General features: G+C 37.4%; 1 protein-coding gene across 8 annotated transcripts in view; it reads right to left on the bottom strand.

Annotated features, from left to right (window-relative positions):
• Positions 1 to 23617, bottom strand: part of NIPBL (NIPBL cohesin loading factor) — a 153707-nt gene extending 130090 nt beyond the window's left edge. For 5 of the 8 annotated variants that reach the window (XM_039709679.1, XM_039709683.1, XM_039709682.1 and 2 more), the window contains exon 1: positions 14320 to 14453. The gene's annotated coding sequence lies outside the window, so the exon portion shown is untranslated. Of the gene's footprint in view, positions 1 to 14319; positions 14454 to 15740; positions 15848 to 23486 lie in introns of those variants that run through there. The other 3 variants (XM_039709678.1, XM_039709677.1, XM_039709674.1) reach the window with 2 other exon arrangements.
• Positions 23618 to 25683: the final 2066 nt, after the last annotated feature.

The raw sequence follows: 25683 nt of genomic DNA, 5'->3' as shown, positions 1-25683 counted from the left end.
TCCATTCCTGACAACGCACAGATGTTCTTCATCTTTTATATAGAAGAACATAAAAGATTATTATTCTCTGGGTACTACATTCTAATTGACAACCATCTCTTAAAGGTTTGAACCTCACTACTGTGCAAGAGAAGCCTAATTACAGCTCTCAATTTCACTGAGGCTTTTATACAAAACTTTTGACAAGAATTCAGACACCACTATTGTCCCAGCTGTTGCCAAGGTAAAGGTGAACCATACAATACAAATACAAGGATAATCATAACTGACCATGCAGATAATCAAATTAATGAATAAAGTGAAGACTAGATTAGTGAGTCATGCTTAATTTTTTAACAGAAGTCACACAATTGGATGCTGAGCACTTTATTTTCATAACCTGTCGAACTAGAATAATTTGCAATTACATGTTCCCTTTTTCTAGGAAGGGAGTGGACTTCAAAATAGAGGTAAGTTATATCTGAAGTGTCACAAAGGATCACAGAATATTCTGAGTTGGAAGACCCACAAGGATCATAATATAGCTCATAAATTAATGGTCCATATGGGGATCAAATCCCCAACCTTGGTGTTACCATCAGCATGCTACAGTCAACTGAGCTAAATTTTACCTATCTTGAAAAAAATAATTAAACCCTCCTAAAATTTAATTATTATCATTGTATCTTCTAATTACTTTAAAACTAAACATAAATATCCTAAAATAAGTGTTCTATGATTTTCAGCTCACTGACTTACAAGACAAGTACAGCTACAGCTGTTCGCCAATCATAAATCACTGATGAATGCTAATAAAAACACAGAATAAAATGCAAACCACAGCACTGCTAGAAATATATATGTTCAGGGCAGTACCTTTGAGAGAAGACTAAAGCTGATCTTTGCAGTCTTTCCTGAGATGCAGGTGATAACATGCACCTTTTAGAGCGATAGCTCAATCTTTCTGCTGTGAAACATTAACATTATTTCTCAAGTCACAAGCTCATTTTGGAGTTTCTTCTCAATTCTCTGCAGCTTTGCTAGAATCCATTTGCGTTTTTTCCAGACTGAAAGTTATTTTAGCACAAAGGGGACGTAGAAATTACACATCTTTTTGGGAATATTCTAACAACTCAGAAGCATCAAAAATTAAGGATGGCACCCTTCTAATTTCACTCACACGTCATCTAAGATAAACCAGAAGCATCTCAAACAGATCAGGTCTCAAACAGCTTAGATTTGCCTCAAATCTGACATATACACACACTAAAGTAGAAATAAGGAATAGCTAATAGTAATAGCAGCTTTGGATGCCAAGGCACCTATACAGGCAGGCACACTAATCATTAGTAGCCACTTGTCCAAGCCATGACAGTACTGAGTTTTTGTCCTGCTTTCCAACAGAATAATTGCTAATTTACCAATCTCTGTGATTAAATATACAACAAAGAGTAGGGCACCTGAGCAGCAAGGTAAAGATCTGTTCCTGTGTGAACAGGTTGTTTATATCCAGAAAAAAAAAACTTCTTCACATTAAACTCACAGGATATGATTGTGGGACACATCTTAATTCATAATCCTTTTTTTCCTCTTTAACAGTTGCCATGGGAGACCATAAACTAGAGCCTGCAGAATCACAAGTGGCCTTCCCAGGCCAAATGTTTGAGATTATTACCTGCATGCTTTGGCACACATGATAATACTAGTGTGTAAAACACAAATTTATACTGACCGTAGTATTCTGTATAGTATTGAACTCCTACCTCATATAATCCAACATTCACTTATTTTTGTGTCTTCCAGATTCATATTACAAGGAACTTGAGCTCCCCCCACTGCTAATTATTTCTACTTTACTCATAACAAACACCCTCTTCTACATTTTCTAAGATGCTGTCAAGCAGGTAATTCTTATTTCTAAAAGATTTTAAGGTGAATTCTCAAAGACAACTCTCCACTTTTCCAGAGGACAAGTATCTGAGTTATTACCCAAACAAATACAGAAGCATTTTACACAGGTTTTTCTATTTAAAAAAATCTTTCAAGTTATCTGATGCTAATTAACACACCACTGATAAGTGTGTTAGTAAGCTAAATGAGTGCTGAATTGATTAAACTATGTTCAGAGTTCAGAGTTACTGCAAAGCAATCACAACTGGGAGCCGACCACTACATTTCATCAATTAGCACTCCAGACCACAACTCACTCCCCCGTCATTCCCCCAAAATATAAACATCTTTAACTTACAAAGATTCATGAAACAATTAACAATGATTATGGAAAAAAAACCAAATTAACCACAGAACAATACTAAGGATCACAAAGCGATTGTTACCCTTAATGGGCAAATCTAGCCTAAAAATTATTATGTCTTATCTAAAAATAAAAAGAAACTATTTTGTCTTGTGTGCACCTGCTATTTACTACTATAATAATTGAGTTAATAAAATAAATATTCTATTGTATGTTAATACCCTAACATTAAGGTTCTTGTTATTTCTTATTTAAGGAACCAAATACTTTGATATGAATTTTTAGTAATCACATCTGTGTAAACCCTGGATTACTGAAAGTAATCCATTTGCAAAAGTACAATTTTAAAGCATTATGAATGAACCTGCATGTAACTTGATTTACAGAATGTTTATAAATCATAATCATGCACATGAAAGTAAACTAAATTCTTCCTATCAGGGTAACTGTCTTTTTGCAAATAAAACTTCTAAGTTCTGTACAGCCAGTTTAATGCCTTTGGTTACTGATGCTGTTTTCTACAGGGTCACCCTTAAAACTAAAATATGTAAATTTTCTAACTTTTGTTTGATTCATCACAAAATAGCATAAGTATTTAAGCATCATCATAAAACCAATGTTTCTGTTCTTGTTTAAAATAATTACCTGCTATATCTATAACAAGCTTTATGATATCTTCTATCAGAATTACAAAATTTGTGTATTTTACAATGAGGATTTCATCCATTCTGTTTGTCCTTCCCAAAACACTTGGTCCAATTTACACCTGTATCAGTAAGTAGGGGCAGATAGTAGACCTTAAATGTTTTTATTTCAGGCAAATACTGTTCTCACCCAAATTTTACATTGGGCTACATGGAGTGACAGCCACACTTGGACAAGCTGATTAGTCCAAGTAGATTACACTGTCTAGTCAACTGTGCATCAGCTGATTTTCAATAATTGTACATAATGCTCATGAAAAATGCAAATTAATCCAACCTTCCTTAGCCAGCAATGAAACAGGTTTAAATTAACCCAAGTTATGTGCAATTGCCACATGCTACATATACACAATTGAACATTCATTGTAAATGAGTATGTAATACCTTCAGATTATCAGGACTTGTGTTGAATTTTCAGAAGTCCACCTACAGATCTTTTTATAAGACTTCACTGATGAATTGTTTACCAAGAAATGATTAGGAATTTGCTTAATTCCATGACATCCTATGTCTACTCTGAGTCTAGGAAAAAGATTTGCCAGGAATAAACACAAATTAAAAAAAAAAAACCAGGGAATTCCTATTCTGAAGTCTACTAGTTCAAGGCAAGCATTTAATACACCACAAAATTACATAAATGGTTCTCATTATTCTTTCTCCAGGTTGCAGGCTAAAGCTATAGTATGATGTGAAAACTGAGAATGTTTACTTTCCAGTAGTATGACGGCCTGTTCATGTAACGATATTTAGTGAATTACAGACAAAACAGTCTTTTAACCATTCCATTTTCATTTCAATTCCTCAAATATTTTAATTATATTTTCCATGGTAAAAATAAATTACCTATTTTTGAAAATAACATGACCAAATTTTACATCATGCTAGATTGAATGCCAGAGGGAATTACCCCAGTGAGTAAATATGCAGAGTCATAACTCTAAATAACCTTTTATAATAGTGACTCTGGAGTGCACAGTGTGTTCCTACAACTCTCTAAGCCATTAGTCACCTAACTTATCACCAGAAAAGCTCCCCTACAACCTTGCTTGAGTCTAGGTCAGTACCAAGCAGTTCAACACCTGTTTTACACGTAAGTCTGGGCAAGACCTTCAGAGTAAGAAAGTCAGTCATAAACATGCTTTCAACATAACTAACACAAATGGATTACTTGGCACTGTGTACTACCTACAGCCCTCAACACTTCATTTAAAACATCAGGAGGACAGAGATTGAACACTTGCTTGACGTATCAGACAGATTGTGCAATCCTCCCCAGTAGCAGGACATTCAAACATGCATTTGTCACTATCTCTTAAGTGTCTTTGACTGGCTTTATATTTTATGGGGAGGTGACCATTTCCTTCTCCTCCTGCTGAAGGAATACTACATCACAGTGCAAAGAAAATTAATTAGAACAGGGGAAAAAAAAATGAAGACGAGAATATAATTTTCAAATAAAGTGATTCAAACTGAACTCCGGGATGTAAAAATACCTGTTTTGTATCAACTAACCAATATGGATCCCTTACTTAGCACCAGAGGACCTAAGTTCCATTTTGCATCTCTCAATGTCAACCTTTTGACTGACATTCAAGGGGTGACCTTTTCAATAGCAGTATCACAACAAAATCCCTTTTTGATCTCACTCCAATATCTTTTTATGATGTAGAAATCAAGACTGTAAATTTCACTTATTACACTCTAACAGCTATTTTACAAGACAATGCTTAGAAATGCATCACACTAAATACATAGCTGTATGTTAAAACTCTTACTATTAAAAATGTTAGAGCCGTGACTTTAAAAAAATCCCCTAAAGCAGAGCATTCAGCATTGAAAAGTTGATATCAACAAATACTAATACATTACTTTTTCTGAGTACTGACTCAAAAGTTTCTAGACTTTTACAGGAAATCCCACACCTCCAGGCTGAAAATCTTTGCAAAGTCAATCAAAAGTTAATAAATGTCCCTTGCCTCCAAGAATTCTGACACGTTCCTTGGATTATGTAATTGCGTAACACTTCTCTGCCATCCCTAGGCCCAATCTTCCTCCAGCTTACAGGAGGGATCTGCTCTGGAAATGAATCAGAGTCTATTTGTGAGGCTGTAAGGTCTGTTGTACATATGACACTTCAAATTCAAGTAAAAACAAAGAAATTACAAAGGGAAAGAAGCTTCAGATCAGATAGCAGGAAACAGAAACACATCACTCTTGGGAATCTCATTTTATTTTTATTACCAATGGCAAATATTTCTGTGTTCCTTTTATCCTGCAGGCTCCAAAGCCTAATTTGAACAAGCACTGATTAGTCATATTTGTACCCAAAATTAACAAAATCTGTTCTACTATTACCATATAAATGATTAAAAAAAAAGCCAGTTAATTTAAAATTAAGGTTCTATACTTGTTCCAGTTAGACTTCCAAAGATAATGAAGAGCAGCTTCTTCATCTCAGTATTCAACTTATGTGATTACATACTACCGTCAAAAAGATTTTTAAAATAAGCATTTGTGGAGCTTAATTGTGGAATTACAATATTCCAGTACAGCCCACAGAAAAGCCTACGAGAAAATTAAGACTTCTGTCTGTGGAGCAGGGCTTCATGACACAAAACAATTCAGGAAAAAGGCTACACACTGAATACCAAAGAAAATCAGAAATGTTTAATCATAAAAGAAAGGAGTGAAAGCAATCTCTAGAGTTTATCCCTTTCTCCAAGGCAGAATCAATAATATCTAAGGCAAATACTTGGAGATAATAATAAAACCTGTTGTTTTAAAAAAATTAAAAACACAATTCAACTTATTGTACACAATCGCTGGAATAGATATCCTGCTGTCAGTAAAAAAGGGATTACAGACTTAAGAATACCACAATGCATTCACAAAGGTGGCACATATACCTATACAGGTAATCTGAACTACAGAACCTCCTATCATTTGCTCTTAAAAGCAGTTGTCCAAATTTCTGAGCTTTTTTTTTCCCCCTAAGTAATTTTCTCAGTTTAGGGAAAAAAAAAAAAAAAAAAAAAAAAAGGACGACTCAAACAATGAATTCCTCTGTGTGAAATAATACTCGTTTGCCCAGCCAATCCTTATTTTCTTCTTCTGGCTGCTCAGGCAATTCTTCTCCTTCCCCTCTCTGGCCTCTCTCAGAAAGAACACACTTCCCATCCGTTCTCATCCCTGAACTGCTTTCTCTGACTGTACAAGCAAATCCACAGTATATTTTTGCCTTTGCTTTTTGGTAAGGCTGTTTCACAGCTCTTCCTTTATCTTTCTTAAGGGCATTTGTGTCTGTCCCACCAGCTCCTTCATCCAGTCACTATAGTTCAGTCATTTCATAGAACAATAGAATGAATCTTGAGTTGGAAGGAACCTCAAAGGTCATCCTCCGTGCCATGGACAAATACACCTTCCACTAACCCCATCCAACCTGGCCCTGAACGCTTCTAGGGATGGGGCAGCTACAATTTCTCCGGGCAACACATCATCTCTCCACTCTCACAATAAGAAATGCCTTCATAAGACCTAATTTAAACCTTCCCTCTGTCATCTTAAAGCTATTCTCTGCTGTCCCAGCACTACATGCCCTACATGCCCTTGTAAAAGATCCCTCTCCAGCTTTTGTGAAATGTCCCACTTACTACTGAGAAGTGCTATGAAGTCTCTCCCCAGAGTCTTTTCTTCAGACATTCCCAATTCTCTTCATGGGAGATGTGCTGATCATCTTAAGCAATAGCCCTGCTTCTTAAGAACTTCAAAGCTCCTGCCTTCTACCAACTCCTACCCTTCAAACTCCATTCCCTCCCCATCCATCTAAGTCCAATTCCAGTCCACTGCTCTCTTCCTCCATCCATCTGCAATTTTACTTCCTGTCTTTTACACACTTAAATTAATAATCTGCATTGTGGATAAGCAGAGAATGGAAACCATAAAACTAAGAGTTTGTACATCTATCTCACTGCTTAGAACTTTTAAAGAAATTTCTGTTGTGCACAGAAAGTTGTGTGGAAAACAAAGTTTTTCCAACAATGGTGCCTACAATCAGGAATTTTTTAGACACTAATAATTTGCCAAATTTTCTGAAAACTTTTCAAATGGCAACTAAATGTATATCCTTAATGCAAAAAGTTATTTCACACTGAAATTCTAAACTCTTTTTCCCAAAGAACAGCTTGAAAAAAAGGTCAGGAGTAATTTTAAAATATTTTTTCCTCCATCACTACCCTTAGAAGGCAATGAACTATGCTCACTTTAAACATTATTCAGATAATAAGTCAATAAAGGGCATTCATTCAACAAGGAAGATTTTGGCCCAAATGACTGAAGTTTAGCAAAGTCAGAAGTAAAATCATTGCCTTCAAATAGTACATCAGTACTCAGGAAACAGAGGAGAACCAGTCCTACCTACATGCAATGAGTAACATGCATTCTTAAACTCAGCTAGTAACTCTGTTAAGCAATGCTTCACATCCTTGTGACTGCCAAATTTTAACAGGATAAATGAAGTTGTGCTATGTTACATGTTATGCCTCAACATGAGTTTTTAAAAGAAACTGCCAGGAAGAGACAACCATTACTGAGCATGCTAGAAGAAAAAATCCATTTTCCATTAATTCAAAAGAAAGAAAAAAAGCAAATATAGCATTCACACAGTAAAAAGCAATTACATCACCTTAGTCTTAACTAGAAACTTAACAAACACATCACCAAGCAGATTTAAAATTTTCCCTTCAGAAAAAAGTAGCAACAAATTTTTTTAAAAAATAAAATATTTTAGATCTTCACAAAGAACTCCCCATAAGTTCTCAACACAGTCTCATGAAAATCTCATCAAAATTTGTCCAGTTTTTACACTAAAAAAGCAGGTTCCAGATTATTTTTTCTACAGCAATTTTTTAAACTCAGCTGCTGTACATAGCATCTGGTAAGAGCCCTCCAAATTCTTCCTCCTATTCTCAATATCCAGAAAACATCTGAAGAAAAAGAGAAAGCAACACATCTGAATGGAAAATAACATGAAAGAAACTCAGAGAGTATTATTAAGTCATAAGACTTGAAAACAAAATTTCAGAGATGGAGTATTTGCAACCTCATCCTTTCTGAGGTCAGCATAGAGGAAAGACTAAGTTCAAACATGAGAGATAGAGATTGCATTATCACAGACATATGTTTGTTATTCAGTGAGCTTGAGGGGAAAAAGGGGAGAAAAAAGGTTAGTACTACAAAAACAAGCACAGAAGCATTAAGAAATGTCAGAGTTACAGTTGCTTGTACCTATATTTCAGTTCCTTCCGCATTGTGATACTCATTGATTAAATGATCATATACTGTTTCTTGTTATTCACAGGAACACTGCCCCATATATGGCACAGGACATATACGCCATGAAACACAAACTTACAAAGTAAAAGGAGGTACGTTATGTAGAACATAAAAGTTTCCTACTAAGGAATTTTAATAAAACTGAGAAGTTCACTGAGAAGTTTCATATTCAAGGTATCTTTTGCCAAAAACTGACATTTATGAAAAACAATTCTTCTTAAAAACAATCAAAACCAAAACCAGACAAAACAAAACAAACTAACAAAAAACCTCCACAAATGTACTCTCACAGAAAATCTGCACAAGACAGAAAGGAACTAAGTTAATAAGACTAAAGTACTACTTATTCTGCCTGTTCCAAAATGTACTCACCAGCCCCTGAGCCACGCTTTGAGCATGATACAAAAAGCCAAAGGGGAAGAAGGAAGTTCAAGAACTTTTGTGCCTGATACAATTACACACTTGGGCCTGGACTTCCTATATCCTGGAAGCAATCTTCTGGCTAGGAATGTACTAACTACACCTCAGAACAGCCTTGCTTCACTAATAGTCTTAGAGGAGCCTGACAACTGACTGATATCTCGGTGGTCTGACCACTAGGTGTAGAGGTGGGCATTCAAGCACTCTACATCAAGCAAAAATTATCAGGCCAAGAGCCAGAGCTTTATCCCCAAGAATTCCAGCCCAATGCTGAGGATACCTTCCAACAGGAACTAGTAATCCTACAGAGCAACAGTAATAATTTTGTATCTCTGTATTTGATATTGTAGCAAACACAATTAATTTCCTGCATGATTTGAGTTAATGATCTACCCTGTTCTCTCTTTTCCCGGATAAACTTTAAGAGATAGACAGTGATTCTTTTTTAGGTTCTCAGGACAAGTAGTCTGGTTTTTTCCAACTGTTGGCATGATTGAAAGAGTTAAATTTTATAGGTATTTAAGGCCTCCAGTGAAAACCCATTCTATACTTCTTAAGGCTTCAGGAGGAGAAACAATGAGCCTGACAAGTTGCAAGTGTAGAATGCACATACTACAAATAAGGTCAACAAAAACAATGTTATGAACATCCTAAGTGCTATAAAGTAACTTTAAAAATCTGAAGAGTAAAGTATGTCACCATAGATAAGATTTATAAGGTTTTTAATTCATTATTTTGATTCCATTTCAGTCTTTAATCTATAAAATTGAAGAAATATTTTACAGATGTGCAAAAACAAAACTCTTTGAAGTCTGCAAAGCACCTTGTTTTGAGATAACTCTACAAATTAAAATATGGAAACAGTTCAGCCTTCCTGAAGAACTGAGATGTACACAGCAGGTAATAAGGCAGCAGGCTACACAGTGAATGATGAGTACATAAAGTAGGTTGTAAGAGTGGTCAGCTGGCATCTCACTGCACTGGAAGAGGCACTGAACTGGGGCTGCAAGGGTGGGATTGAATACTGTGGTGCAGTTAAAGGCCCGGCTCCTCTGTTATCTCCTTATAGGACTCCCCTATTTTGCAGCCTAGGGTTTTCTGACACTGTTCCTCTAAAATGCATTGCATGTCTACACATACACACTGCTACAAAAACCTGAGCGCTTCAAATCAAACCATAGCAATAAAATGAAAAATTTAATTATCTACTCATATAAAAATAATCTGAGATCTCTGATTACTTACACTTAAAACTGATACCATTTCTAAAGGCCATAAAATTAACTTTTTTATAATTTTTTATTACTTCAACATGAAAACTGGTCTTGGATATTTACATTCTTTTCAAGTTATTTGTGTAGACGAAGTAATCACCTCAAAATACAGTATTAACAACCATATTCAACCTGACTGGAATCCCTTTTAGTTTCCACATATAGTTGGGCCAAAATCCTTTCTTCCCCCACTTTTGTTAGGGAGATTTTCCATGGTTAACAGTAGGGACAGGAAGTGAAACACAACACAGGTCCTGCACAATCTCCTCAAATGCAATTTCCTTACTCATGGGGTGTCATACATGTCAATGTAGAGCACTTCTCTTTTGCACCTTTTGGGGGTCAGAATCAGCTACTGAAGTATGTTTGCAATACAAAGAAAATAAAAATACAAATGTAGATGAATTATATTAAGGACTTTGCAATTGTTAAATATTTGTTTTCTTAATTTCAAGAATACTTCCTTTTATATTATTAAAGGGATCATTATTGTACAGAGTTATTAGCAACAATACACAGGTATAACCAATTTCAAGCATTTCTTTGCAGATATCTCTCTGCAACTAAGTGTTCATTATTGCTGATGTTTCAAAATCAGAAGCTAATCTAACCTGAACTATTTCTAATAAATGCAAATGAAAAACAAGATCAAAAATAAGTGGCATGATACTGAAATAGCCACTGTTTCAAACGTTAAATATTCTTAGTGCTTTGTGATACTAAATAGCTATCCGAATGCCTGATGACCCACCTCACACCTACCAGTCAATGAATTCTGCCATATCACTACCTATATTTTTCTGATTAAGTATGCCCACAGTTGTTATCCAAATTAAACACATTCATTAATATTACACACTTCTCTAACATACTTTCTAGAAATTATAAAGCTGTGAATTTGAAGACTTGATTTCTTTCCTAGGTCTAGATATTCAGGATAAAAGTACATATTTTCCCTCTAGTTACAGCAATCCAGAAACTTCATATGTCTTATGCAATTTTTATGAAATATTAATATAAATGTGGTATAATCAGTTTAAGATTTTGTAATATAATAGACTTAAGTCCAGTAGCCACTGAACATATAAAAATAGGAATAGGATCTCTAGCTTAAATCAATGCATATTTTTCACCTAGTATCCTCCAAAATATAATTTATTTATATTGTAGAGGACTATATATATGAAACACTCTAGGATTAAAGTTATATTACCTTGATAATCACACTAACACAACAACAGAAACAAATAAAAAGCTTCTCTCCTAAGGAAATTACTATCTATGGCCTTGATTCTGCAAGAAGAGTTGTATGAACATTTATGTACACTGAGTCGCAAGCATGAGGTTTCATGGGGTACCTGTGCTCTTATGTAGAACAAAGATTTTCAAAAGTGCTTAGGTATATTATTTTGCTTCTCTGATCCGTCTGTTGCTTCTAAGTCAAAACTTAAACATTGCAAATTAAAAAAAAAAAATATTATATTACTAGCAAGCCTGTTTCTATGTTTTGATTTTTAAAAAGTATAAAACCAGCTTGAATCAACAGCAAAAGATTTCAGGAAGAGATTTTTGTTGGAATAACCTTAGGTAAAATGTTCAAGAAATTCAGAGGAAAAAAACAACCTGTGCAGAGGAAGTAAATTCAAAATGCACAAATCAAGCAAAAGTACAAAATGAAACACAAAAAGAAGCATTTTTCTCTTTTTGATAAAATAATAGTTACAACTAACAACTTGAGAATAATTAATTTTTTATTTCCATAACATCAATAAAATAAATACTTTGTCCTTAAGCAGCTACTTGTTGTGATAAACACTGGAACAGTAGCAGCTCCTAACATGAGGGAAAAAGTAGTATGAAAGTGCCACAGGCCTGTTTCACACATGCACACACACATTCTCAAATATGCTAAAACATTCAACTCAAAAGAAAAATAAGTTTTCTTATAAATATTTCAACTTAAAATATTTCTGTAAAACTATATAAACTGATCAGGCAACTAATTCAAGATTAACCACATACGGCTTATAAGAACAAACCCAAAAAACTAATTAAAAATAAAAACAGACATCTTATATTTCTGTTTATAAATACAAGTATTTTTCATCCCAGAAAAGTGCATCCGTTCCGATTTAAAAAAAAAAAAAAAAAGGGTGGTGTAAACACAACCACACAACCCTGGCAAGATAAACTTGACAGGAACTGTGTAACTACAGTAGCTCATTTCCTGCTCATATCGAGAATATTAAAAGCAACCCTCCTTAAATGAAAAATCAGTCAGAAAAGTTCACTACTCTTAGCTTAACAAACACATTCTTAGAACAGCAGCTGCCTGAAACATAGACGCAAGAAACGCTAGGGCTGTAATGTCGCTTCCTGATGATGAAAACTACCCAAGAACTACAACTACTTCTGCCCAGTCCTTTCTTTCCTGTGCAGCAGAGTTACACTCGGTTTCCACGCACACTACGGGGCAAAAGCAAACAGCAACTCCGCTGTTACACACCGAGGTGGGGACAGTTAGAGACGACTAGTGGCTCCCTCTGCATTTCACAAAGTTTAAAAATAAAAAGCTGCTTTTTCGAACTGTAAATGGTTCCTCTCCACGCACGTAGGCCTGAGGCCCTGTTGCAAACAGTGTCTAACAGGACCAGGCAGCACAAAGACAGGAATGGGAGATTAGTGGGAGGAAGGGAGGCCGGGATTGGGGCTCAGCAGGATCTTCTGGCTTTTTAAAATTCAAACTGCTCCCTGACCAATACAAATCACGGACACGCTACTGACTACTACACGGATTTACAGCATTAAAAACACGCCTTCTACGTGACAGCTATATTAACTTCACCCTTTTAAACATGTATCAGGGCACACGGCAGGCACGATAGCAGAGTTTCATTTACAAGACTCTGAACACAATGCACCAGAAAGTTACTCTATTAGATATAGTAACCACATATTATAACAGCAAATCTACCTGAACAAATAAAAACCCTGCAGAAAATTTAACAAATTATTTAATATCAATAATCGTTTGCCACTAACAAAATTCCTCTCTACAAGGATGAAAACTTTCTATTTTAAAATTTCCTGCAGCTATGTAATTTCTTTTGAAGTATTTTTATTAGTTCACAGGTTGTTTGTTTAAATGTGCCTGAGTTTTTAGCAACACTTACAATTCTACCACTTATAAGTCCAAGATTTACTTTATTGTAAATCAGCTACTATTTATTTATAAAGACCTGAGACTAATAAACAGTAATTTTCAAAATACAGTTGACCTGTAAAACTGACGCCTATTACATATTCAAACATCATGGACACAAACAGCCAATAACAACCTTGTGATCTCAAAGTGATATAGTCTGACAAGAAAAGATGACACTTTTTAAGCATTCCTCACATCTCACTTAAATAAATTTACATGTGATTCTCATGTACTTTGGTTAAAATCTCATCTTCACCTTGGTCCCTAAACGTCACAAACACAGCACTTTACACACAATCCCTTGCCTGTTTTTCCGTTTGCTAGAAGCAGAAAATGGTATTTCTTCCTTTAACATATATTTCTCTAGCGTATACAGGACACAGACACCAAAATTGTGTGGAGTACCTGATAGCCTAGCACATTGTATCTGTATTTCTTAGGTCTGCAGGTGTTCATGTTGTGTCAATCATCCTTCAAATACTATTTTATGCTATAAATATACTAAGTCATTAATATACTAATCAATAATGTTATTTAGAAATGAAACATCTGCAGATTATAAAACCAAAAGCATTTAAACTTTTGAATGTTCAAAACACACTTGGTTAGAAGAATAAGGTAATAGCAAAGACAAGTGGCATTTTTGTTCCTGAGTATTTACATTGTCTCTCCTCTCCTATGCCTCCACTTACTCCTGCCCCACTTCAGAGGGCTGTCTGCGCTGGGACCCTCCTTCCTTGCCCTAGGTGAAGTTGTAAATATGGGAAAGGATCAGTGCACATTTGCGACTAATTGTATTGTTTCCTCCTCCTCCTCCTCCTCCTGCTCTTTTCGGGTTGAGGCCTGTCACTGAGCAGCCGCTTCGCCTTTCTAATCCCCGAGCTGGAGTAAAGGCGCTGGCCGGCGGGCCTGCGCCCTCCGCCGGGCCTGGGCCTCCCGGCAGCCCGGCACGAACCAACCTCCTCCGCCAAACCCGACCGAGCAGGAAGGGGGGCTGCGAAATAAACACCTCCGGTTGCCACTTACTCCCCTCTACCCCGGATAACAGCTAATCCCCTCTGCTCCCGGCAGTGCTGGGCCGCTGGGCTGAGAGGCCCGGCCCGCTGCTGGAGAGGGCAGGGAGGGGAAGGGGAGACAAGGAGGGGGGATTACCTGAGCAAATCGGCGTCTGAATCCAACGAGAATCCGAGAGAGGGGGAGAGAAATCCGCCCCCCTCCCTCCTCAGAGGAGCCGCCGCCGCCGCTGGGCCGCCGCCGCCGCCGCGGAGCAGGAGGAGGAGGGGAGATAATATAACAACAATAATCCGGGCCGGGAGGGGGGCTGGCTCCTCTTCCGTCTCCTCCTCAGTGCAGCGAACATGTAGAGCCGGGGGGTGTGCGGCCGAGGCAAATCCCTTCCCCCCGAGCCTGCTTCACAACATCAACACAGGTCGGGCCGCGCCGCGCCGAACCGGTTCCGAGCCGCGCTCCGAGCCGGGGAGAGCGGAGGGTGGCCGAGGGGCAGCGCTGCCGAGGGGCCGCCGCCGCCGCCGCTCCCTCCGAGAGTGCGAGCGCAGGAGGGCGGGGAGGGGCGGCCTGGGTACGGTGAGTCGGTACCGAGCGGGGGGGCAGAGGGAGAGAAGGGCGAGGAGGAGGAGGGGGAAGGATCCTGTGTGTGTCTCTCTCGCTCCCTCTCAGAACAAAATGCCGACCGGAAGTGCAGCGGCAGGAATGACTCCCTCCACCGGCGCCAAACACCAGCAACCTCCCCCTTCCCTCCGCTGCCTCCTCCTCGCCCGATCTCTCCCTCTCCACCAGCGCTGCTTCCGCCGCTGCAGCTGGAGAGGCTGCCTTGCCTCGCCTCTCCCGGCAGAGCCTCTCCTGCGTAGCTCCTCTCCCTTCCACACCCCTCCGACTGCTGCACGACCCTCTCTTTTTTTCCCTTTTTTAATTTTCCCCCTCCTCCCTGCCTTTTGGTGCACGGAACGAGACCGAGGTTTACGCTTAAGCCTGCGCTGAGGATTTGTGAAGAAGGGATTCTCTTGGAAAAAGAATACACGTTTTGGTGTTTATGTTTTTGTCCTGCCTAAGCATGTGGAGAGGACGAGGACTGCAAAAGGCTGCCTCGCAGGAGGCAGACCTGGAAAGGGCCCTTAAACTGAGCCCTCAAAGGCGGCAGCCCTTGCAGGTGGGACACTCGCTGGAGTTACTGTCGCCGCTCGTGCCCTTTCTCTGTGGATGTGAGAGGCCGCGCCGCAGGAACCGAAACACCCGCTGCTCAAAGCATTGCCGGGGCGAGGGATTTCCAGATGGAAATACGGAACGGGAGTGGCTTTCTAAAATGGGCTTTGTGGACGAGCACTGGGGACAACACTGATGTTCAGGTGAAATGAAGGCTGAGGCTCCACCGCCACCAGATTTACTGGAAATATTTTAATTGTGTGTTGTGAAGGAATGTTTGGAGAAATAGCATGTCCTAATTTGAAAGATTTTCTGGTGTTCCTCTGTACAGGTAAAACTTAATAATCATAGCACAGGATAATAATGAAGAAGCATTTATATCCCATGAATTAACTATGTCTTTTAGTACTCACTCAATGTCGTTTGCTGCTCAGTACTTGGACAAAAATTCTTTCATTTCTAGAGGAAGCACTGCTTGTCTGTCGACTCCAGGAATCAGCTGGACACAGCTGTAAATACCCTGTGACATATAAACACACCCTTTCAGCGCTGGATAAATGTTATTTGCACAAAGGGATAAATCTTACACCAGTGCACCTGATCTCTCCAATGCTTAGGATTTTTTGAATACTGCACTGTCTTTAATAGAGATTTCCAATGCATCTCTTATGTTTAAACTACTACACAACTCGTAATTTTGGATAAATCAAGGTTTGGTTTATAAGTGTGTGTGTTTTTGTTTAAAAGTACAGAAGTGAAGACGGTGCTGGAAAACATGGTAATTCAGTAATGGAAATACGATTATTCTAATGGCACATATTAACAGAGAGAGTAAACTGAGTTCTGAAAAAAATGTATTACAGACCTTTGTTCCAAGTTAATATAAAAGGTCCCAATCCTATAATCATTTAAGCATTTATAACTTGAAGTTATCAATTTTAAATAAAGGTAAATAATTGGAGTTGCAAATGAAGTGTGTCCTTAAGTCTTTGCACTTAATTAAATACTTTGCAACTCTGTAGTAACTCAAGGGGACAACTATTTACGTTCTCTTGGAAATAAAATATAATTTAAGGAACTACCTATCTGGAGTTCACATAGCATATGAATGAATTTATGAATTAGCACATTTATGAATTTCCAGGAAAATGTAATTCTAAAATTACAAAGCTCAGGAATACTACTTCGATCTACTTCTAAGTGATTGTTACCAATTCATGTTGATGGAGTATTTCTGTGATTTTAGTAATCTATTTAAATAATTGTTTTTTCTTAGTTGGTGAATTAATATGTAAATAAAATAGAGAACATTAAAATTTTAAATTTCAAATGCCAAATATGGGGTTTTTATGTTTTATGGTACCTATTTGATTATGGTTTCAATGAGAATATCACTAGACTATTTAATGCTTTTAATGCTACAAGTTCAACTAAAAGAACTTGTAGAAATGGCTGTTTTACTTGAGTACTATGCTGTATTACCTGCATGAGAGAGCAACTAATTTAAACCATTAGTTCTTTTAGAAGAAGAACCTATGGGCAAATCTCAGGATTTTATCTTCCTTAAGGGAAATTAAATATTTTTATTCCACTTTTCAAAATGAAAGATCGAGTTCTCTGACTGCATTCAGACAAGCGTTCCTTGTATTCTGCTTCAGAAGCTCACTCATGACAGTCCACTGCAGAACTGGATGTTCACTGTATTCCTAAAAGCACTTTAGTATGCAGAGGGTTCATGTCATTATGCCTGAAATGACCAGAGAAGTTATAAATCAAGTATTTCAGATTACCTGATAACTACTGCCTGAAAAGCCTTTAAACCTTATTTCTGTTCCAGGCCTTAGTCATGGGGTGGGGATGGCCCTAATCTGTGTGGGAGGAGCTACGCAGCCATGCAACCATGACTGTAGCACACTACGGAGCATACACTGCATGAACAAAGCTGGTCACAGTGTGGAGAAGGGCAGAGGTCTCTCAATTCCACAAATTGTAGTCCACACCTATGTAGTCCAGAAAATGAACTGCAAGTTTCAGGATAAAGCTTTAGAACCTGATCCTGCTCCCTTTGATGTCAAAAGATGCTTTTGCCCAAAACAAATGACTAAGTTCCCATAAATTTAAGCTATTTATCCAGTCTGTTATTCTCAGACTCATTTTTTGTTCTTCAAAGCAAATCTTAATTCAAAATGAAGGAATTAAGGATCTTCATGGAGAAAGTACTCAACAAATTTTCTCAAAATATATGGAAAGCTGTAAGTATGTCTCTTGCTGCTGTTTACAACTGCTGTTGCTGTGTACTGAGATAAGCATAAATGCAAAGATAGTATTGCTGAAAGCAGAGAAGGGACCTCTTTTGCCCTCTTCACTGTGATGTTAACTTCCCTGACTGCTACATGTTGTTATTCAGCTTCATAAATTATGGACAGCATGTAATACTGGACTAAAAATACACCTGGCACCAATGTTTTCTTAGATATGATTGTTGTAATTTGATTTTATTTTTTCTGTAGAATTAATGAAAAATGCATTGGTTTTTACCATCTTTGTCTCTTTAAGGGCTGGTATAACATTCAAGTATCTGTCATTTAAAGTTGTTTACCTGTCATTTTAAATCGTTATGTGATGCACAAACATTCTGCATTCTGTTTACCTCCTAGTAATTTACAGGTATGTATATTACCCATATTACAGTATATGTATTTCTAGGTAGATTTTTAAAATAATTAGGACATGTCATTAAAATAGGTTTTTAATTGTGACTGTTTATTTTATATACTCTTTCAATAATTGGAAAGAACTTTCCTATAAAAAGTGCTAGCTTGTTATCTCAATACAGTTACACAATCATTAGCTATCATCCTAAATTTAAGTACTCTATTTAGAATCTTGGTGTCAAGGCTGGACCACACAATGATTAGGAAGAATTCAATAATGTATGCGGTATGACAAGTAATACAAAGTTATGTTCTTTGCATTGCCTTTTGTTCACAGGAACAAATTTAACCATAGGACTGATTGACTGGGGAACTAATTCACTGTGGGAAGTAAGCAACCTAAATATGAAACTCACAGTGGTACAGGTTAAAGAAAAAGCCAAAGAAGCCTGAGGAGTCAAATATTTGTATGGTTACTTGCTTTAAGTTTACAACCTCATAGAGACTACCAAGTTTTATTTATTTTTCCTGCTAAGCCAGATGGAAGTTATATTTTTTCCTTCTTCTAATTATTTAGCTTAATTGACTAACAAGAATTTAATATGAAATTAAATGGTACTTTTTCATTTTAAGTGAGAAACTTGCATTATCTCTACCATGTTAAGAATGAGCTTCTGTTTGTAAACTGTATGAATTCTATGGCAGGCATATATATTAAAATGTACCATAATGTTTCTATGGAGAAAAAATGACAAGACAAATCTCTGCTACTTTCATTTGAATGTTAAAGTAAACTCTTGATTATGCAAAGCACTAGAGATTCTGAATAAAGTCAAAGACAATTAAATCATGTAATTTAGACTTTAAAACATACATAATAATAAGACACATTATATAATTGAAAAAAGGCCAATGATAGACTGCTGGAAAAGTAGACTGTCCTATAATTGTTATAACAGGGCCATAAAAACAAACCTAACAGCAGCTGATTTTTGAGGGAAGATAAACGATCAGTTACACATTGACAATGATATTCTTTAGGCTCTTTTCTCACTGTTGCTGAACTTCAGAATGGAAGCAGGTATCATTCCTGATACCTGCTCCCATAATTTTTGTGGTAGTATGTTGGGTTTTTTTGTTTGTTTTTTTTGGTGTTGTTGTTTGGTTGGTTTTGTTGGGCTTTTAGAAGGGGGGGGTTGGGGGGTGGGTTGGTTTTTTGTTCTTAATTTGAGCATTCTATAACTCTATCCTCTCAATTGTTTTGGTTTGTCTACGCACTGGGAGGACAACTTACTGTCATGTTAGCCACATAAGAAATACTGTTAAATTTCCTACAAGACTGTTGTTGAGTCCCACTATGGAAAACTTTAAGACAGAAATATAAAAACATTCAGGCTTTTTTTTTTAACTTTCTCCACTATTTAAGAAGTAAGGCTCAATCAATTTGCTTCAGAGGCCAGCAAATAAATGTGGACATTCATCTTCTGGCAAAAGACATAAGTTAAAAATTGGCCGTAAGGGCTGTTGTATTCAGCTCTGTATTCAGAAAGTCATACTTTTATGCATTAAAAATAATTGCGACTATCGTAACATGCCTTGCGATTCCATTTTTAATGAACTTGCCAGAAAAAAAAGAAGATTTAAAACAGAGATATGCTTATCTATATATAGTGTATGTTAAAAAAAGTGTCTTGGGCTCAGGCCTTTAAAAACTGCTTCCTTGGAATAGAGAACTTTCTGATTCTTCAGAAGTGTTAATTATCCTCAGCCAAAGCATGAAATGGCTACATATAACTATGCTGTTAAACATGGCTGGGACTGTTCTCTGGCATTGGAGCTTGTAACCACCTAATGTTTCATGTTTTACCCAGGATAGTCACATGCATGTTTTGCCTGTTGAGAATGGTTCATGACTAACACTAATGCCTAAATTGTGCACAGGAATTGTCTGGGAAAGTGCAAGCTGGCATGCTTTGAGCTTGTGCCAAGGTCTGTTCGAACACTTTAATATGCAATTTTCAGACAGATTATTTCCAATGTCCATGCACGTTCCATTTATGTTGCATTTTATAGACACACCTAAGGCACTCTGACTTGGCAAAAGGTAAGAAGAAACTGTAGTTCCCCATCTAGAGATAAATCACATTCACATTTCTAATTATTTCATTATTCAAGGAATTAATGACTTTATATTTATCCAGAAACCTGATAAAAGAAAATTGATTGAAATTTGGCTATCAGTTGAAATATTTGTTCATATGAAGACATTTTAAAGAGTCCTACACAGTGTCTGAACCAGACTTCTAACATGTAGCAGACGTCCCTCTTGGTTTAGACTTCCTGTGGCCTTTACAAAAGGATATCACAGTGAGACTGGGAGGAGGAAACATATGGTGCAATAAGATGAAATAAGCACAAGTAACTTTTGCACTCCTTTGGGTTATGGCTGTCAACATCAATTTGTAATGAAAATTACTTCTGAGGTGTAATTTATTGATTTTAAGATAAGAATGGAAAAGGAGTAAAGATAAATAAAACATAATCTGTTATTTTCTGAATGCTGAATATTCAATTTATAACTTTTATTTTCTTCTTTTTTTCTTTTTTTTATGTAGCTGGATACGTGCTGGAAATTTGCTTTTCAGCATAGCCACAGGGACAAATGGCACTGTATCTACTTTGTCAGGACTTTAGAAGATGTGTGGATGCTCCATTAGTGAACCAGAAAGCAGTATAAATTTATCTTTTATTTACTTTCACACAAACTTGCAATACTGTGCATTCTGAAGCACAATCCTTTTTAAAATTTTTGTTTAAACTATTGACAGGGACAATAAGTGGTCAAGAAACTTGAGCTGTTGACCTGGAGAAGCTCAAATATATGTCTCTGGCTAGATGATGCAGCTTAAAAATCACATCAAAATGATCTATTTATGAAAAATGTCCTTTTCTGGATCATGATGTATTTAATTTCCTGTTTTTGATGTTTACATTTCTGTATTTATCCTCCCACTATTTTAAAATACTGTTCAACTTCCTCAGGTTTCTTAAACATAATTCATCTATTAAAAGATGAATTCACCACAGAAAATTTTTGTCTCAAAGGTATACGTTTGGAGAAATAACACACTAAGCATAATCAGTTTCCTTAAAACTTATAGGTAAGTGGAAGTAATTTTAAAATTGTAATGATAATGAAAGACCACTAGCGTACACAGCATTGTTAATTTGTAGTTTTGAATTATTATTGTACATTTTGTAGGTTTGCCAACTTTCTCTACTGTTGATTGCATTCCAGTGCACGTACTCATATGAAAAATGATACAGTGACTCTCCTGAGGAGGCTGTGATCTGTACACCTGTGCTACTGCTAGTATTGTTTTCCATGCTGGGTTCAATTTATTAACATGGTCTGTTATCCATAAAATCGCTGTTAGATAAAACAATTACAGCTAATTCTCATAGGCAGTGCTCTTCAAAATCACTGTTAGAAGTAGTTTAACTTTCTGAAAAAAAGAACCAGTTTCCACAAGAACATGGGTGCATGTCCCCACCAAAAACAAAGACACATGTGTTTGGCACATGTTTTGTTGGATATTTGGGGATAGGCATGTGTGAGAAAAAGAGATATAAAATGCCATAGAAATTGATGCAGAGAAGACACAGATACCCATATACAGGCCTGAGCAATCGCTGGAAATGTAGCTGTAAGAAAAGCAGAGCAAGAGAGATTCAAGATGACTATCAACCAAAAAGGAGCTGAGACTTTGAGTGAAACATTCACATGGTTTCAGAGGAAAAGAATGTACACACAATCTTTATAAATAGAGTGCATCAAAACATCTAATGCCATCTATTTTTTCTGACCAGAGACACTGCACTAACCAAGTCAAATTAACTAAGAATACACTGCCAATTTTCAAGTCAATTGCTTTCTAAATAGATCCATAAATTACAATAACCTGGCAGCTTTCAAAATATGCATTTCCCTGCCAGGAAAATATGTGCATACTCACCACAAAATACTTTATATACTTTCATTCACTAGACTTTTTCCTAAACTTATTCATTACTTTCATATATTCTATTGCTGTTTCCCCTCTTTTCCAGACTTAAGATTAAAAGTCTTTTGTTTATTCTAGGCTACACTAGTGATTACTCTCCTCTAGTTAAAGTGCTTTTTTCCTCCTGCATTTCCTTGGGCAATGTTTATCTTTTCTCTGCCACTAGGCTGTGTTTTCCCTAACGTTTTGGATTGTTTCCTTCTTACTTGCTCCCAAAGGTTAGAGGCAGCATATAAAAGTCCTTATTTTATTTTCCTATTTTGATTTTTCTTCATTGGCAAAATAATCCATGATGTGAACCTCTATCTGCTTCACTTAAAGAATCACTAACTTAAAAAGAAGATGTCTGTATAACAAATTATCTTACTGGGTTTATTTTTTTTTTCTTATAAATCATGTTTACAGAATAGCAAAATGCCCAAAGAATGAGTGAATGAAAAACTGACTTTGGTGGATATGCCATTTTAATAGTGTAGAAAAGCAATTTCTGATTGAATAATGTTTGGATAAAAAATTCAGTCAAATAAGGGATAATCTGCTGGCAAAGAGATTATTTGCAAAAGCCATGCTACAAATTTCTGTTTAAATTATAGAAAAGCACAAAAAGTACTTACATGATAAACTGTCACAAAAATTGTTATATATGTGCAGAACTAAAAATATGATCTTTCCTTTTCTAAATTTTTTTCACACCAAGTTTAATTTAGACTAGTGACTGCATTTTTTAAAATTTAAAATGTAAATGTTCTGCTGTGTTTATTATTGTCTACAAACAACTTTGCATACTGCTAAACGTGGATGTTGCCTCATAAACTTCAGAAATACTGAAGTTAACTGTCCAGCCTAGGGGCATGCCAAGTAGAGATGTTACCCATGTCTCAGCTTTCCTTAAGAATTAAATTTCATGAAAAATTGGTCATCTAAAAATTAGTGATAGAAAGACATTTAGGGAATTTCTTTTGGTTTTAAAAACTAGATTTATAAAGGTAAACGAGTTTTTTCATAGTCCATCTGAATTTTATTGGGAAGTATATTTTATCTTACAGGTAGTCATGATATCCTTATCACCCCCCTGTTTTTTATATCTTCTCATAAATACCATCTAGAACTTGAAAAGTGAGAAAAATCCTTGGTATTCCTTTACTGTTGAAGATTAACTCAAATATATAACATGGTCTATGGGGGAAGGAGTGTCTCATACATGTCTGATGGCCTGGCTGTGAGGCTTTGTTTCATTATGATGGACATTGTGTTACATATCGCACACATTCCTGCGACCTTCATGGTGTTATGAAGTTAGTATAAAACCATGTAAAAGCTGAACATTCAAGAGCTACCAAACTTAACTTTAGCAGTTATACCTTCTTCCTCCTTCTCACTCCTTGAATAATCTTCCCTCCCAACAATAAAATTGTGTATATTTAAATGAAGATTTTCTTACCAGGCCTCTACCAGCTTTACCCTCTTCTAAAAGCAGTTCAGAGATGTCTATATGAGACTTCTTTATGGCTGGTGTTCTTCACATGTAATAGATATAATCTGTCCAGTTCCCAAAAATTTCATTCAAAATGCTATTTACTGCTGTCAAAATGCCTGAAATAGAAAATTTCACATGTAATTTCCGGGAAGTTATAGAGCTGTAATAACCTGGCTATAGGAATACAACTACATGTTTAGGTAGCTGTAGAATAATATTTAATTATTGCCCCTAGGAATTTTGGAGGGGAGGCAGAAATTTTAAGGATAACCTCTTAGAACTCTCTATGTGCCAAGCAAAAATTTACAGTACTTTTAGTCCAATAGGTTTTCTCCAGCATATACACTTCCCTTTGATTGCAAAAACATACTGCTACTTTGTAAATTAAACGCTATTTTTCATAATGTAGAACTCAGGAATGATTCTGGATTGCTAGTCTAGTGCACTGAGATCCTTATTTAGCCACGAAAAAAGCCAGTGCAGGAATAATGATTAAAGCACGCTTGCCGGTGCTGTTTCACTGTTGCACCCCAGAGGGACCCAGGTTATGTAGTTCAGTCTCTCCTACATTTCTCTGAGATATGTGGATTCTCCATCTATACAATGTTACCACAGTATTACTGAAACAATACCGCTCAGCTGGTACTGAAGAATAATTAGGCAGACAAGAAATCTTCTTATAAATAATACAGAATAAAATATGTAAAGAAAAAATTAATTTTGCTTCTCGAAGACAATGCCCCTTCTATTCCCTCATTGTAAGCTCTAAATTTGTTAATACTGTGTGGTTTTGATCTGCTTTTAAGTTTCAGAGTTTCTCAAAGGAAGTGGGCTTGACATTTTATAGTTGCCTGGGAAGCACTGCCCATGCTTATGATTCCACAGAAATATTTTTAGTATGATGGAAGGCTCTCTATCACTAATAGCTGTTTTTAAACCAGCTCCTTCATAAGACTTGAAGCACCCTGTTTCTTCCTGTCAAGGCACAGATCTAAGAACCCAGTTCCTAACTTTCTTAAGGGGTTCCAATAATAGTAAAAACAAAAAACAAAAAAACCCCAAAACAAACCACTTTTTTTTTTTTTTCCCCTCAATACTGACATATTAAGTCAATCATTCTAAAGAACACACGTCTCTAAGAGTAATGTCTCTCTAAGACACTCCCAAACGCTGGTGTGAGCAGATGTCTGAGGACGCCTTCCGCCTGTCCCCGAACCGCCTGGGGCGGATCTCAGCCCCGGCTCTCCAGCACCGCCCGTGAAATCCGGCCGAGTTACTCTCGTTTATGCTCAGGACTCCCAAACCTGTTTGTCACATCTCTTCCACTGGGCTCGGCACGACCGATGCTATAATTATTTGAGCTAAAGAAAGCCACTGACCCCCTGACCGAGCAGCACCCGGGCTGCTCCGGCCGCTTCCCGCGCCTTTGTCACCTCAGAACCCTCCTGCCGTCACCGCTCCCCTGCCCGCCCTTCCTCCTCTCCTCCCAGTCCCGGTTAGGCAAACAAGGCCTGTTACAAGCAGCCAGGGAAGAGGAAAGCGCTAGCGATGCTGAAAGGAGAAATTAAAGTGTATCTAAAACTCCTAAAGCGCCCTGCGAGCCCCAAACACGCTACCGGGGTGCCGCCTCGCCTCCTCCCTCAGACCGGGCTGAGCGCAACTTGCCCACGCAGGAGAAAAGACGGAGGTGCCCTCAAGATTTTACCTCAGGTTCTCCTGTTTTATCTCACAGACCTGCTTGTCATGCTTTATAACCACTGCTTATAGCTTTACTTTTCGAGTCTTAACATTATCTGACAGCGAATAATTAGCAATGTGTAAGTGGCTCTCCCCTCTCGAGGTAATGGAACAGTCCGCCGTGTTCCAGGCGCCGAGGCTCCGTCGTTTAACCCCTTTCCTGCCGATCCCGAAGAATCTGCATGGCGGAGGCGGAGTGGGATCCTGCCGCGGGGTCTGCTGCGCTGGAGCACCGCGGACAGGTCGGGGTAGTGAGCACACTTCATACGGGAGGTGTGAATCGGCGGCAGCGACCCCCCCCACCCGCAAAGCGGCCTTAAATGCCCTCTGATAAACTCTTCCAACAGTCTTATTCGCAGTGTTGTGGAAACGTGTGACAGTGTTTAAATAGTGATTGGTAAATTGGAGGCGGCGGGGCGGGGGG

Source organism: Passer montanus, unplaced genomic scaffold (genome assembly GCF_014805655.1).
Source record: "Passer montanus isolate IOZ18808 unplaced genomic scaffold, ASM1480565v1 scaffold22, whole genome shotgun sequence".
Taxonomy (NCBI): domain Eukaryota; kingdom Metazoa; phylum Chordata; class Aves; order Passeriformes; family Passeridae; genus Passer; species Passer montanus.
The sequence above is the reverse complement of the archived record's forward strand: the minus strand, read 5'-3'. Positions and strand labels throughout refer to the sequence as shown.